The sequence below is a fragment of the Micrasema longulum genome, unplaced genomic scaffold (assembly GCF_059751315.1).
Source record: "Micrasema longulum isolate JH-2025_06_02 unplaced genomic scaffold, ASM5975131v1 h1tg000103l, whole genome shotgun sequence".
Classification (NCBI taxonomy): Eukaryota; Metazoa; Arthropoda; class Insecta; order Trichoptera; family Brachycentridae; genus Micrasema; species Micrasema longulum.
In genome coordinates, this window is record NW_028277309.1 from 265066 (window position 1) to 278047 (window position 12982).

The following is a 12982-nucleotide window of genomic DNA, read 5'->3' on the forward strand; positions in this document are numbered from 1 at the left end:
TTATTTCTTTTAATTATATTGTTGTTTTTAATTTAATTGTTATTTTCAATATTGTATCTTAGGTAATGATTGCTATCAAAGTATTTTATGATATTTCTTCTATTTGATTTTGAAAAAATATATATATTATTTATTGTTTCAGTATTTATTTTGTGGAAAAACATTTAGAATTTATTTAAATTGAAACATTTTGTAATTTTTACCACACAAGAGTTTAAAATAATCTAACACAAATAGTTTCAGGTATTTTGAATTACCCATCATCATAGTTATGTTATAATATATTAAACCCTTATGTGGTAAAAGTTACAAAGTGTTTCATTTGAAATAAATTCAATCATATTGTATCATATGCAATTATTAATTATTTTAATTTACATTATATTTTGTCGTTGTTAATTATTATGGCTTAACACGGGCTTAGCCTAAAAAGCCATAATATATGTTGGTCAATGTGTATACAAATGTAATTTGAAATGAGTAAATAAATAAATTTCCAATAATAATGTCTAAATAACTTTCGCGGTACTTTCCTATTATTATTTAACCTTACCCTTTTCATTAAAATGTCATTTCCAGAGAACGAATAACTTTTTATGGTATTACTAGAAATATGAAGGCATTTGTGTTTATCGTTACTGTTATTTTAATACAATTTGTACTTATTTTTAATACATTAAATGTAAAGAATATCCGAATTTTAACACATTTTTTTTATTAAATAAGGTTTACAAATGTTTATAATACAATAATATGGTGAACCCCTTCATAAATAAATATTTGATATAATAATCAAATAATATCTAGTTAAAATAGTAATAATATGAGCATTAATTCAGTCAACACGATTCGAGATCTAGGAACTCTTGACTCACGCTTTACATTTTCCACTCATTTTAATAATATTTTTTTTAAAAGCCCTGAAAATGTTAGAATTCGTATTAGAGGATATGTAAATTTTTTTGATATGGATCATCGATAATTCGTTTACACAATTCATTAGTAGTAATTTGGAATATAGATGTATAGTCTGGTCATCAAATTACAAAATTCATATTAATTCGATTGAATCTGTGCAAAAAATAATTCTACATAACCCATCATTTAAATGTAATCTGGGCAGCCCTTTGGTGTTATGGTTAGCGCCTAGGAGATTTTGGTCTAGATAAAATGTAATTTAGGAGACAGATTTTAGACTTGGTGTATCTTTATAACATTATATTCAATTGTAATATTGACTACATTTTGTTTGGAGAACAATAAAAAAATGTATATATGGCACATGAATATGGTAAACAGTAAACTCAAAAATACAGAAAATCATCAAGGAGTTTCCTACTCAAATCCCTCCCACTAAGGGAAATCTAGTCCTTTACTCCTCTTTTGAAAATAGTTTTTGTCCTAGATAGCTTAATGCGCTCTTCTTAAATATTGAAGACTGCCGGTGCAATAAATAAGAGATGTCTCTGAGCAAAAGTCGTACAGGTTTTGAGTATGACATAATTTTACGGGTATGACACAAACATTTGTTTATTTACGAACAATATCTAAACATAACAAATTGCTATTTTTATACCAATCTCGTATTATTTTTTATTGTTTGTACACCACAATAAATAAAATAAAATAAAAATAAAGATTTTTACTCTGTTTATTTTAAGTATTGCCTTGTAATATGTCCAGATACGAAATACTTATTTATTTATTTAAAGACAGTTTACTCCACATTATTTGAGACATAAGTCCCAACTCCATGGGACTAAAAGTCCTATGTCAAGTTGGGACGAGCAATTAGTTGACACAGACATATGAATATATCATCACAAATATTTTATAGGATCAGAAACACAACATTAATAATAACAATAAGAAAACAAATATTTGGCACATCAATATGGTAAACAATAAACTCAAACATTCGGAAAAATCACAATCATTATTACAATTAATCATTTTCTGGTATATTTATAGAAAATTTTATCGTGTGGATAAGGAATAAGGAATAACGACTGTTTTTGTTACTTAAATAATTTGAAAATAAACTAACATTTATTAGCAAAAAATGACCCCTTTAAGAAAAACACGCTTTGTTAAGCTTGGTAATTTAAATGATTGTTTAAGATGATTTGTGTAAATATATAAAAAAAATGTATTTAAATATTCATTCACACTTTAACACTTTTTATGCATATAGAATATGTTATATATTGCGTGAAACTGTTGCGGGACATTGCATAAATTTCTTTATTATAAATATTAAAAATTATATTCACATATATACATGATACATGCGTTCTAATAATAATACACAATATAAATATGTATATTTTAAAAACTAAATTAAATTTGGACCAGATCGTGGACTTGTGATAGTGTTGTCGACTCACGGATCAAAGGTCCTAGATTCAAATACACTATATCATTTATAATATCGGAGAAATCCATTTATTTTAACTCCAGTCATCCGGATTGACAAACATCTAGGTCGTTATCAGGAAATAAAAAATGAAGTAGAAGTTCAGGTGAGTTTTTAATGTGATTCCTATTCGCTGTATTATTTCAACAGCAATAATATCTGGCCCTCATTGATCCGAACAATCGGTGTTTTGCTGCATATTTAAAATGTTATTCCACAAGGTAAAGGCCGAAACTAAAAAATAATATTACGTAAACAAGTTCACGTATTAAAATTTGTTTTATGAAATATTTTCTGCGATTGAAGCTTACGAAAATCTCTTTGGCAAGTTCAGAAAGTATCGCTATTGTAATACGTTGTTTACTCTACCATAAGCGTTTAAAGATTTTGAAAAGGTTTCTAAAAGTTTCTACAAAAAGGTAATGGATATTTAATGGTTTATTCATCTGTTTTTTTCTTTCGAGATTTTCAGTACACGAGTAGGTAATTTAATATCAACATTATTTGACAACTGTTTTCCCTATTATTTCTTCTAAAAAATCATGGATGTTTAATACTGACGGCCTTCTTTTGGGATGCTATGCCGTGTGACATTCACATGGTGCAATGGAAATACAAACATGTTTGCAAAAAAAGAAACACAGGTTAGAAATATATCAAATATGATACTCACTAATTTAAAGTGTTCTTCTCTACAATCATTTTATATTATTTTTATTATCAAAAACATTTTTCACCCTGAGGTGTGACATTTTTAGAGCCGCCCATACGGACAAAAATAATTATAGGATTATCAATCACAGCTATAGTTTACAGCAAAATAATGGGCCGTAAGTAGTCAGGTCGAGAATCGCAAGCGCAGCTACGTAAGCGTCCGTTACACGCATGAAAAACCAAAAATTTGCAACGCTTTTGTTCTATGCAATAAAGCGAAATGGCGTTTCTACAGATGTAGCGCATTATTACTCTGAGATAGACATCAAAGTATTTATGAGTTGATAAAAAATATCAAACGCTAGCATGTCCACCCAATTTTTTTCATATATATTTGTTAAATCATTTCAGTACTGTTCAAATTAAAAAATGTCCTAATTATAACAATAAAATACTCTGTTTTAATTCAGAAGCTGTTAGGTCCACATGGACACTGGTGGATCGTTGAGGACATACCTGCGTTTGATATTTATCAATTCTCATTGTCATATCCCTATCTGTAGTTCAATCACAAATAACTATCGACGTGCTAAAAAGCGACGTGATAAAAAAATTTCAGCGATGTTGTTAACCTTTTTTGTGATCACAATGAAACATCCGTGAACACCTAATATTAAATGTCAAAATATTTACTTTCACGACTATAATCCTGCTGCGCAATCACATATTTGAATTTCACTGGTGTAAATATGGAAAATATTCCAAAACTGCTATTTGTATTTATTTATTTATTATTTATCATGCTGTTTATTGCATTTAGCCGGCGGTTGGCAAGCCAAACGTCAAAAAAAGCAGTCGCCATAGTAATTGTAATCTAATTTTCACTTTTTTTTATTAGATACTCCTTACTATTTTGCTAATGCAATATATTGAATAATTTTATATAGTAAACGCCCATTTTTTGCCAGTGAACTGTATTTATTTATGAGGAAAATAAAAAAGAAGCCGACACGAGGGTTGACTTAGAAATTACACACGCGTTGACTTATGACTGTGATAACTTAAGCATGTTCATTATTATTCATTGTATCGCTCAAATGCGTAACATGTTTTTAAGCACGTCGATAGTTATTTGTGATTGAGCTACTGTACGCGATGGTGTATAGGGTACTGCATTCGAACCCCAAATTCAGCTTATTTTGATCATCTGTTCCATGGTGATAAGGCTCGGGTGCCGGTCCAGGGAGTAGGAATTTTAAATTTAATGGCCTAGTGGAATGGGGAACCGGAATGGAACTGGGATCCACAAGCATGGTAGGTAAATGTGCCAACCACTACACTACTAGGCGGACCTCGCTCGATTCCCCTTTTCCGGGTGGTCTGAGAGTAGCCATCCGGTCGAAAACAATCGTCCAGGATTCTGGTGCTATTTACCAAACAGAACCGTATTCATCATCCGCCCGGATACAGACTTAACATAATAATATATTAATTATTTCTTTTTTTTGCAAAATCAAAAAATGAGTAAACAAAATGGTAAACGTTAAACGCCATTCGAAAGAAAAATTTCTGATCTACATGACGTTGTGTTTGCTTTTACGTTACATATGTTATTTTGTTTGATTAGTACAAGCCTTCAAAAAGAAATGTCAAGCAGACGAAAGTCAGCGTTTTCGACACCTTCTGCTCGCGTTCAACCGAGGGAGTAAAGCTGCAAAAGCTGCTCGCGATATTTGCGCAGTGTACGGTGACGATGCCATGAATAATTTATGTTAATACTAATTAATATAGATGTAGGTGTAGGTGAAAAAACCAAATAAATTTTGTTTTGCATATTGATATAAATATTTAATACATTGTACTAAAATAATATCAACAAATTTTACAGATATTACAATAGAGATGGAGAACATTTTTCAGAGGGAGGTATGGATACTGTCTATCAATCTCCGTGTCCGGGCGGAAAAATAATAAAGTTATGTATAAGAAATATAACCAGAATTCTGGACGAGTGTTTTCAACTAGATGGCTGCCTCAGATAAAAATCCCGAAAAAGGAAATCGAGTGAAAATAAATCTAGCTCGTAGTGTAGTAGTAATTGTCGCGTTCGGCTTACATGTTTGTGGTCTCGGATTCGATTTCTAAGAGGGTAAACATAAAATATTAATAAAAGGTGGTTCTACGTTGCAATATATCACGTTCTTGGACTGGCACCTGAAGAGTGCGGCTGATCACCTTACCTTGATGTAAGAGATGGTCGAGATCGGCTGCATTTAGTGTAGCAATCCAGTTCCCTAAGCATCATCGGGTAAAAACAGTGTAATTATGATGATGATGATTTATCAATCTTGATTAATATCTTAAGGGGTAATCCAGTACCTGTGTAAAAACATTTGGATATGCTGAAAATATCGTTAATACAACCCCTGAATGTAATTACCATAAAGATTTTTTTACGTACATACGTAAAAAAATGATAAGTAGAATATCTGTAAATTATAGGGTTTTTGCTACTGTAAATTTTCAATTCGGGTTTCCGCTTTCTTACATCAACTTGGTTTACATTATGCAAAGAGCTTTTCACAAAGATAATGAACACATCCCACCCTAACTTCACTTAGATATTAAGGCTCTATTTAGCTCGAGCTTAATTGAATTTCCTTCAATACGTTATATTTTCGATTCTCCTCTTGGCAATTTCGCCAGAACATTAAAGGGTGTTTACCTACTCGTGATATTTTTGAACGAGTATCAGATTACATACATAGAAGTTCAAAAAAATAATTCAAATAGAAGTTGAAGAAATATGTGCTAAATAACTTAAAAATCAAATATATGTACATTGTTATTATTACAGCACACATAGGAGTAAGTTTATGTGTGCCCCTTTTCAAGATTAAAAATAAAATAAAAATAATAAATTCATCTGAAATTAAGGTAAACCGCGCAATACATAGAGGTACTTAAAATATATTATTTATTTTAAAATCACTCCACCTGTTTTTTTTTCATCAAGTACATGTACATTCAATATATTATTTATTTACACAACATTATCACCCTATATCTATATTCCTTAAATTCTTTCATCATAAGCCCTGTAGATGCCTAAAATTGTCAGTTGCAAAGTGGTTGTAAACACGGGTGAACGAATGAACAGCGCGTTTTTGCCGTTGAAACATACACTCGCCAAAACGGGTCTATAATAGTAGCCACACAATGTGCATTCCGTTCTCTGTTCCAAACGCCCGCTTGCTCAGCAGTTCTGGACCGAAAATCGATTGCGTTGTGGGTGAAAACCTTCAGGGAAACAGGATCTACAGTCAGAAAAAGAGGTGTAAGTCCTCAAATGGCCCGAACACCCGAGAACGTTGACGCAGTCAGGCGCCCGGTTTTGCAGTTGTCTAAACGCAAACTCGCAAACATGCTGCCGCCGTTTGACTTTCCGACTGTTCTGTTAGGAAAATTCTCCGTAAAGACCTAAGTTTTCATCCGTACGAGAATTATCAGAACGTGAATGGCTTAATCAATTTGCGCATGGAAAAGTTTCCCGGGAATTTAATATCTCTGCAATTTTTTTTTGTGAAATTATCTCAAAGCCGAAGTTTATAACTTCGCCCAAGGAACTTACAAAACCTGAAGGAGGCAATCCGCACGGAAATTCGCCGTATACCCCAATAAATGCTCCAGAGAGTTGGGCGACGCTTCAGAAATCTCTTGCAGGAGTGTTTATGTTGCAGGCACTAAATGTCTAACGCTCTTTTCAAAACCTGTTTTCAGAAATAAAAATAAATTTGTTGTATCTCGAATAGCTTTCTATTTATCCACCGACAAAACTAGGAAGATGGCAATGCCGCAACCAGTACATGTATATGTGGAATACATACAATTATACAGGTACCTAGAAAAGATTCAGTAAAATTACAAAGATAAAATTATGTATATTAAATATTTATAGGTGTAAAAAGCTATGATAAACCCTGTCAAACCTGAAACTATAATGATTGGTATCAGAAAGATGACATAATAAAAATAAATTTCGAAGCGAGTCAAAATTAAAAAAGAAACGTTTAAAAAACCAAATGGTTGCTCACTTCTGTAAAGCGCAGAGATACCTTCTCCGCGATCCTGTTTTTCCCTTGCAGAAGTTATCAACCATTCTATTTTTAAATTATTATTCTTTTCTAGTTTTGAAACGTTTCTAAATATTATTTTCAATATGCCAATATGTTTTCCATGCCGATCATCGTAGTTTCGGATGTGACAGGGTTTACTATAGACGCTGTAAATATACCTATCTACAAAAATCTTAATTATTTATAAGACATACTTGAACTAAGCTAAATTATACAAAAAATGTTCTACTTGACTTCAACCAAAAATGAAGTATTTTCTACCTCAGCTGCACGCATAGGTAAAAAAACATTAAACCAAATGCATCGATTTTTTTATCAGTTAATTTTACATGTTTAAAAATGAGTAAAATAATGAAAAACTGCTTAGTCAAATTCAAACTGATAGTGCCATTATTATTTATTGACTCAAAACGAACATTGTGAAATAATATGATAAAATTAATTAAATAAAACACTTTGTTATGGAACCAATTTATAACTTCACCTAGATGGATAAGCTATGTTTTCTGAAACTATATTCATACAGTAGACACTCTTTATAAAATAAATTCTATTATACAAATATACAAAAAAGAACAAATAAAAGAATTTGAAATGAATAAGTCACTCAGATACTAACATAGTATTGAAACTCCTAAATTCCATAAAAGTCATGGTCAAAATAGCTTTGTCTTCAAAGGTGTAAAAAATTATAATAATCTTCCTAATGAACTAAAAACGATTAAAAATAATGTATTAATAAATAAATTTAAAGTTTATCTAAAGATATTTTTTGAACTCGTGTAAAAACCTCATTAAATTTTAATTAGTGTGAATGTATTATTGTTTTATGTCTTTTATTTATATATCCTATGTTTTACTTTTTCTTTTCATGTACTCGTATTTAAAATTATATAAACTCTTATAAATAAACAACTAAAACAGTGTAAGTCACTCTCCAAGCACAAGAGTTAGTCTCTTTTTTTGAGAGTTACAGTGATAACATTTACTAGATGTGTAAAAGTAGATATGTTTAGAATTTTACAAAAACATGTATTTTTTATGAAATTTATAAATAAAAAAAATATTAAAAAAATAAAAAAGTGCGAAAAATAGATTTGAGTATTCTCATAACAGTTTTTTATCTTATAAATTAACAGAACCCAGAACCCAGAACCGGCGATTAATTAACAGCTATGTCTGGTGTGCTTTATTTAGCTCGAGGAGTTGAAAACTGGGGGCTAAGTAAATAATGGTAAGTAAGGGTAGCTGTGGAAATTCTCCTGCGGATTCATTATAAGCGCTAGGGGCGAGCGCCAACGCGAGCGGTTTGAATAGTCTGGTATACTTATATGCATAGGTAGGGAGGAAGCATCTATAAACCTTTATATTCTACAAGCCAGAGGTGTGAACTTAAAGCGAGATAAAAATACAAAGATGGAGTTTCGTGAACGTTCTACCTCCCTGCACTTTCGCCCTGAATTTTCCTCAAACGAAACAACCAACAGAAATGAATATTTCGGTTTTGCTATTGTTTTCGAAATAAAAGGTTTCTAAATTGTCTATTTTGTAAGATAAATATATTTTGATCAGATGTGTGTATGCGCGTTTACTTTTCACACGAAAATGCATTTTTAATCATATTTTTAAATCTAATGTAGAGATGATACCTACGTAAAAATACCTAATTTTCTATTTTTATTCGTTAATTTTCTTAAATAAGAGTATAAGAGCGCTATTCTGAACCGCTCTCACGGCCGTAGGAAACACAATTATCTCACGTATTTACATACAAAATACGCGATAAAAGTATTTTCTACGGCTGTAAGAGCGTTCGGAATATCACCTCAGATCTAATATTGAATGATCCCTCATATAAACTTTAAATGTATAAAGTGACATTCATTATCATGACATTTTGACATAAAATTTTCAGAAGGTAATAATCACAGTTTTTTGTATAAATGCGCCCTGACTGTTTTAAACAGAACATAGAATTGACCTTCTTGAACTTGATAACACCAATATATCATTTTTTCAAAATTGTAAACTGGCTGCTTTCTACATAACTACGTTCAATTACAACACTGTCAGTTCAAAATACGTCTTTATTTGCGAGAATCTGACTTCAAATTTATTCATTTATTTAATATTAATATTTACATACATATTTATAAAAATTGAAGAAAAGAGAAACAAGATGAAACCGTTTACATATTATATAGAGACTAATTTATTAATTTCTCAGTTTGTCGCCTAACTAGACAATAGTCTGTTCTAAAAGGATAACAAATTGTGAGTTTACTTGTTTGCGATAGAACATAGTGATAATAAAGATATACAAAAAAAACACACTAAGATCAAGGAGAAATTAGAAATATATTTTATGTTGGATTCACTGCATAGCCTAAAGTATATCATATTTTTTTGTAGTCCTGTGCAGCAATCCACTTGGTTATATTGACTTTAAACGTATTTAAGCTGTTTGTGGTTTTCAAGGAACTGTCCAACTGACTATACAATCTGGGCGCAACAACACTATATTGCCTTTGAGCGAAGCTTGTTCTTGCAGCAGAGGTTACATAATTTTCAGCCAGAGCACATCTCGTGTATGTTTTGCTGGGTTCTTTGTTCACTAGTTTTAGTTATGTGAAACAGGCAAAGCACTGACTTTACAAACAACTTTTTGATACACAATACGTTTTGTTCTGCAAAAAGAAGAGAAGTAGGGCATACAAGAGGGCGTCTGTTCATTATTTTCAAAATATATTTTTGCACCATCCTTAAAGCTTCTATTTTGGTTTGGGTAGCTCCTCCCCAGCTCAATATTCCATATGCTAATGTGGACTGTACAAGAGCAAAGTAAATTAATTTTATTGTCCTGTAGTCAATGGCGTTTCGTAATTCCTTGAGGGCATAACCCAGATTTCTTATTTTCTTAGAGACGTAGTCAAAATGATGATTATTGGGTTTGTTTGCAAACATGGAAACCTCTACTTAGTATTGCAAAGTTGGCTATTTCCAAAGCTAAATGAATTATTTCACTATTATTATTTGACATAATCATGATTATTTTACCACTAGTTAGATATAAAATACTAACTGGTAATAAAAAATTGAAATATACAAAAAAGTTGAAGCCTTTATTTAATCAGTTTTTTTTTGGGATTTGCTCAAAATAAAGAAATATAGATTTTGCCGGGTTTATAAATAGTACCATCAAACATCACATTTAAAAATAATTATTATATAACGTTTAACGTTATGCTTACTACATCAAAGTCGATTGCGTAAAATTAAATAGACATGTTACAAGCGCAGTCAATGGCATTTAATTCGTGGGCAGTTGCCAATTTATTGGCTTTCCTTACCTTCATTTGTAGACAGACTATCGTTGTGATCAGACGTGACGCTACGCAGAAAAATTCCGAAGTGTGGGATGAGAAAATGCTTAAATTTCAACTGCGACTGTCAAAAGCAGAGCTATATCCTGTTTTGTTTATTTATTTTGTTTTATTTTATTTTATTTTATTTATTATGGTTCACAAACAATAAACAATACATACGACATTGGTATAATAATCACAATTTGTTATGTTTAGATGCTTATTGTTCATCAATTATATGTGAACACATGCACAAAAAAGTTTTTTACTATAAAACGTAGATTATTATTAATATTTTAATTACATTTTACACAGTTTTACATCACATAAGTAAAAAAAACTGATATCCAGCTTCGTAGCTATAGCAACGAGTAGCGTAGAAATATGAACTAAGGAACTGCATATGTATAGCTCTGTACAATATTATTTTTTCAATACTTACAGTTTTAGAAAAATATTATTGAAACAAAAACACAGAATTGCATTGCTATAAATATAAAACAAATAGATTTTATAAATCTACGGAACCTATTGCCGTAAAAGATGGGTAAAAATTATTGTACTCATATTTTGTTGGTTATTTATTTTATTTTATAGTAATTCGATAAAGATAAAAAAACATCTAATTTTTATTTGATTTAAATCATTTTTTGTCAATTATTGATGGAATTCCATTGTAATGGTGATATTTAAGAAATAAGATGAGTATACCAAGTATTTTTAGTTAGTAACTTGTATGTAAATATAAGTTGTTACATAATTATCAACTTTTGGAAATAAGACAAGTATATTGTTTTCAATGTTTAAAATATATATTTAAGAACCAAAATGGAATTTCAAGTAATTTAAATAGATCAAGTCAAAGAAGGAATCGTGCGCTAGAAATGCCACAAGGGCACAGAGACATGCATATTTTATAGCCCCAATTTTAAAAAATTCTTTTGATGATATTTCATTGATCCCAAACTTTCAAAATTTTCCTTCTTTTTAAAAAACGCGCATTATCCTGGATTTAAACTAAAGATATTCACTCTTTTTGTCTATGGTATATTTTGTTGCCCTTTAATAATAAGGAAAATTTTTAAATTACTATAAAAAAAATACCTTCTTATCTTTTACAGAATATTTCATTTTCTTTCTTATATTACACAAAAATATTATACCTGTCTATTATACCTAACATATAGGAGCAAAAAATTCATAAACATTTCTTGTATACCCACGAACAGGCCATGCCTTTGTGGGATTTTTTTGTTTACTATTTTTACTGTTAATATTTATTTCATTGCTATGTAATTATCCTTTATTTTTTTAATATTCTGTTTTACCCCTTATGTACATTGTCAAAAGAAAACAAAAATATAAAATAATAATGATAAAATTATTAGATATTTGTTGATAAAATTATTTTATTATCTCATTATCTTTAAACAAATAAAATCTCTTGTCCGTGACTTTTTTGACAAGCTAAACAACCCACGATTTAGGTTGTATGGAGCAGAAAAACTTTATCTTACTTTTTATTGATATAAGAAAATCGAATTCATCATGACCTTCGATTTAGCATAAATGTCGGACCCTACAATATGAACTCGCGCTATCGTAAAGGCTGTTTTTTCGGAAAATTATAGCTTGGAAGAAAGGCTTCTTTTCTCTTATTGGTTTTAGTATTTTTTCCTGGAAGATAGACGAACAATAAATCTCATGAAACTACATGCAACAGAAGACGCCAATAAAAAAAAACTTGCGTTTTTAGCGTTACGGTGTCTTTTTTCTTATTATAAGATAAATAATTGTTCCTTGTTTTATTAGAAACTGGTTGGAAATCCAGCATATTTAAAAAAAGTGTTTGTTTAGCATTTAAAACAATGACTCAAAAACAAAAGGTTTGAAAAAATTTTTGGTTGACGGTGATCCGGAGTCCATAACTCTACCACTGGACCACAACCCGATCTTGTAATATACAAAAAAATATATGAGTAAATTATATTCCTGTGAGTTATATTAATTCGTTTTCGGGCAAGGAATTATTAGTACATTATAAAATAATACATTAAACAAAATATGATACAGATACAATATAAATCATCACTCATATTATTAACATAGGGAAAATGGAAGTCTAGGCATTTACAGGGCTTATGACCTGTCATTGACTGGTTTAAGTGGCTACTTTACACACTGTGTAACATTCACCATTTTGCGTATGTTTGAACATCCGTATTTCTTAAATTCTTCAAACTGTTTATTTAAGTGAAGTTAAAAAGAGATTCATCTTACTGGATTATTTCACATACTAAGCAATGCCTGAAAACAATTTTCAAATTTTTAAACTTCTTTTTGGAACAGTTGGTTTTATTACAATATTTGAGTTTGTCCAAATCTTTGTAGAAAAAAGACTGGAACCCCCT

At 30.3% G+C, this 12982-nt stretch overlaps 1 protein-coding gene across 1 annotated transcript in view; it reads left to right on the plus strand.

Moving 5' to 3' along the window:
• Positions 1–12982, plus strand: part of LOC148284628 (tubby-related protein 4-like) — a 75551-nt gene that overhangs the window by 42653 nt on the left and 19916 nt on the right.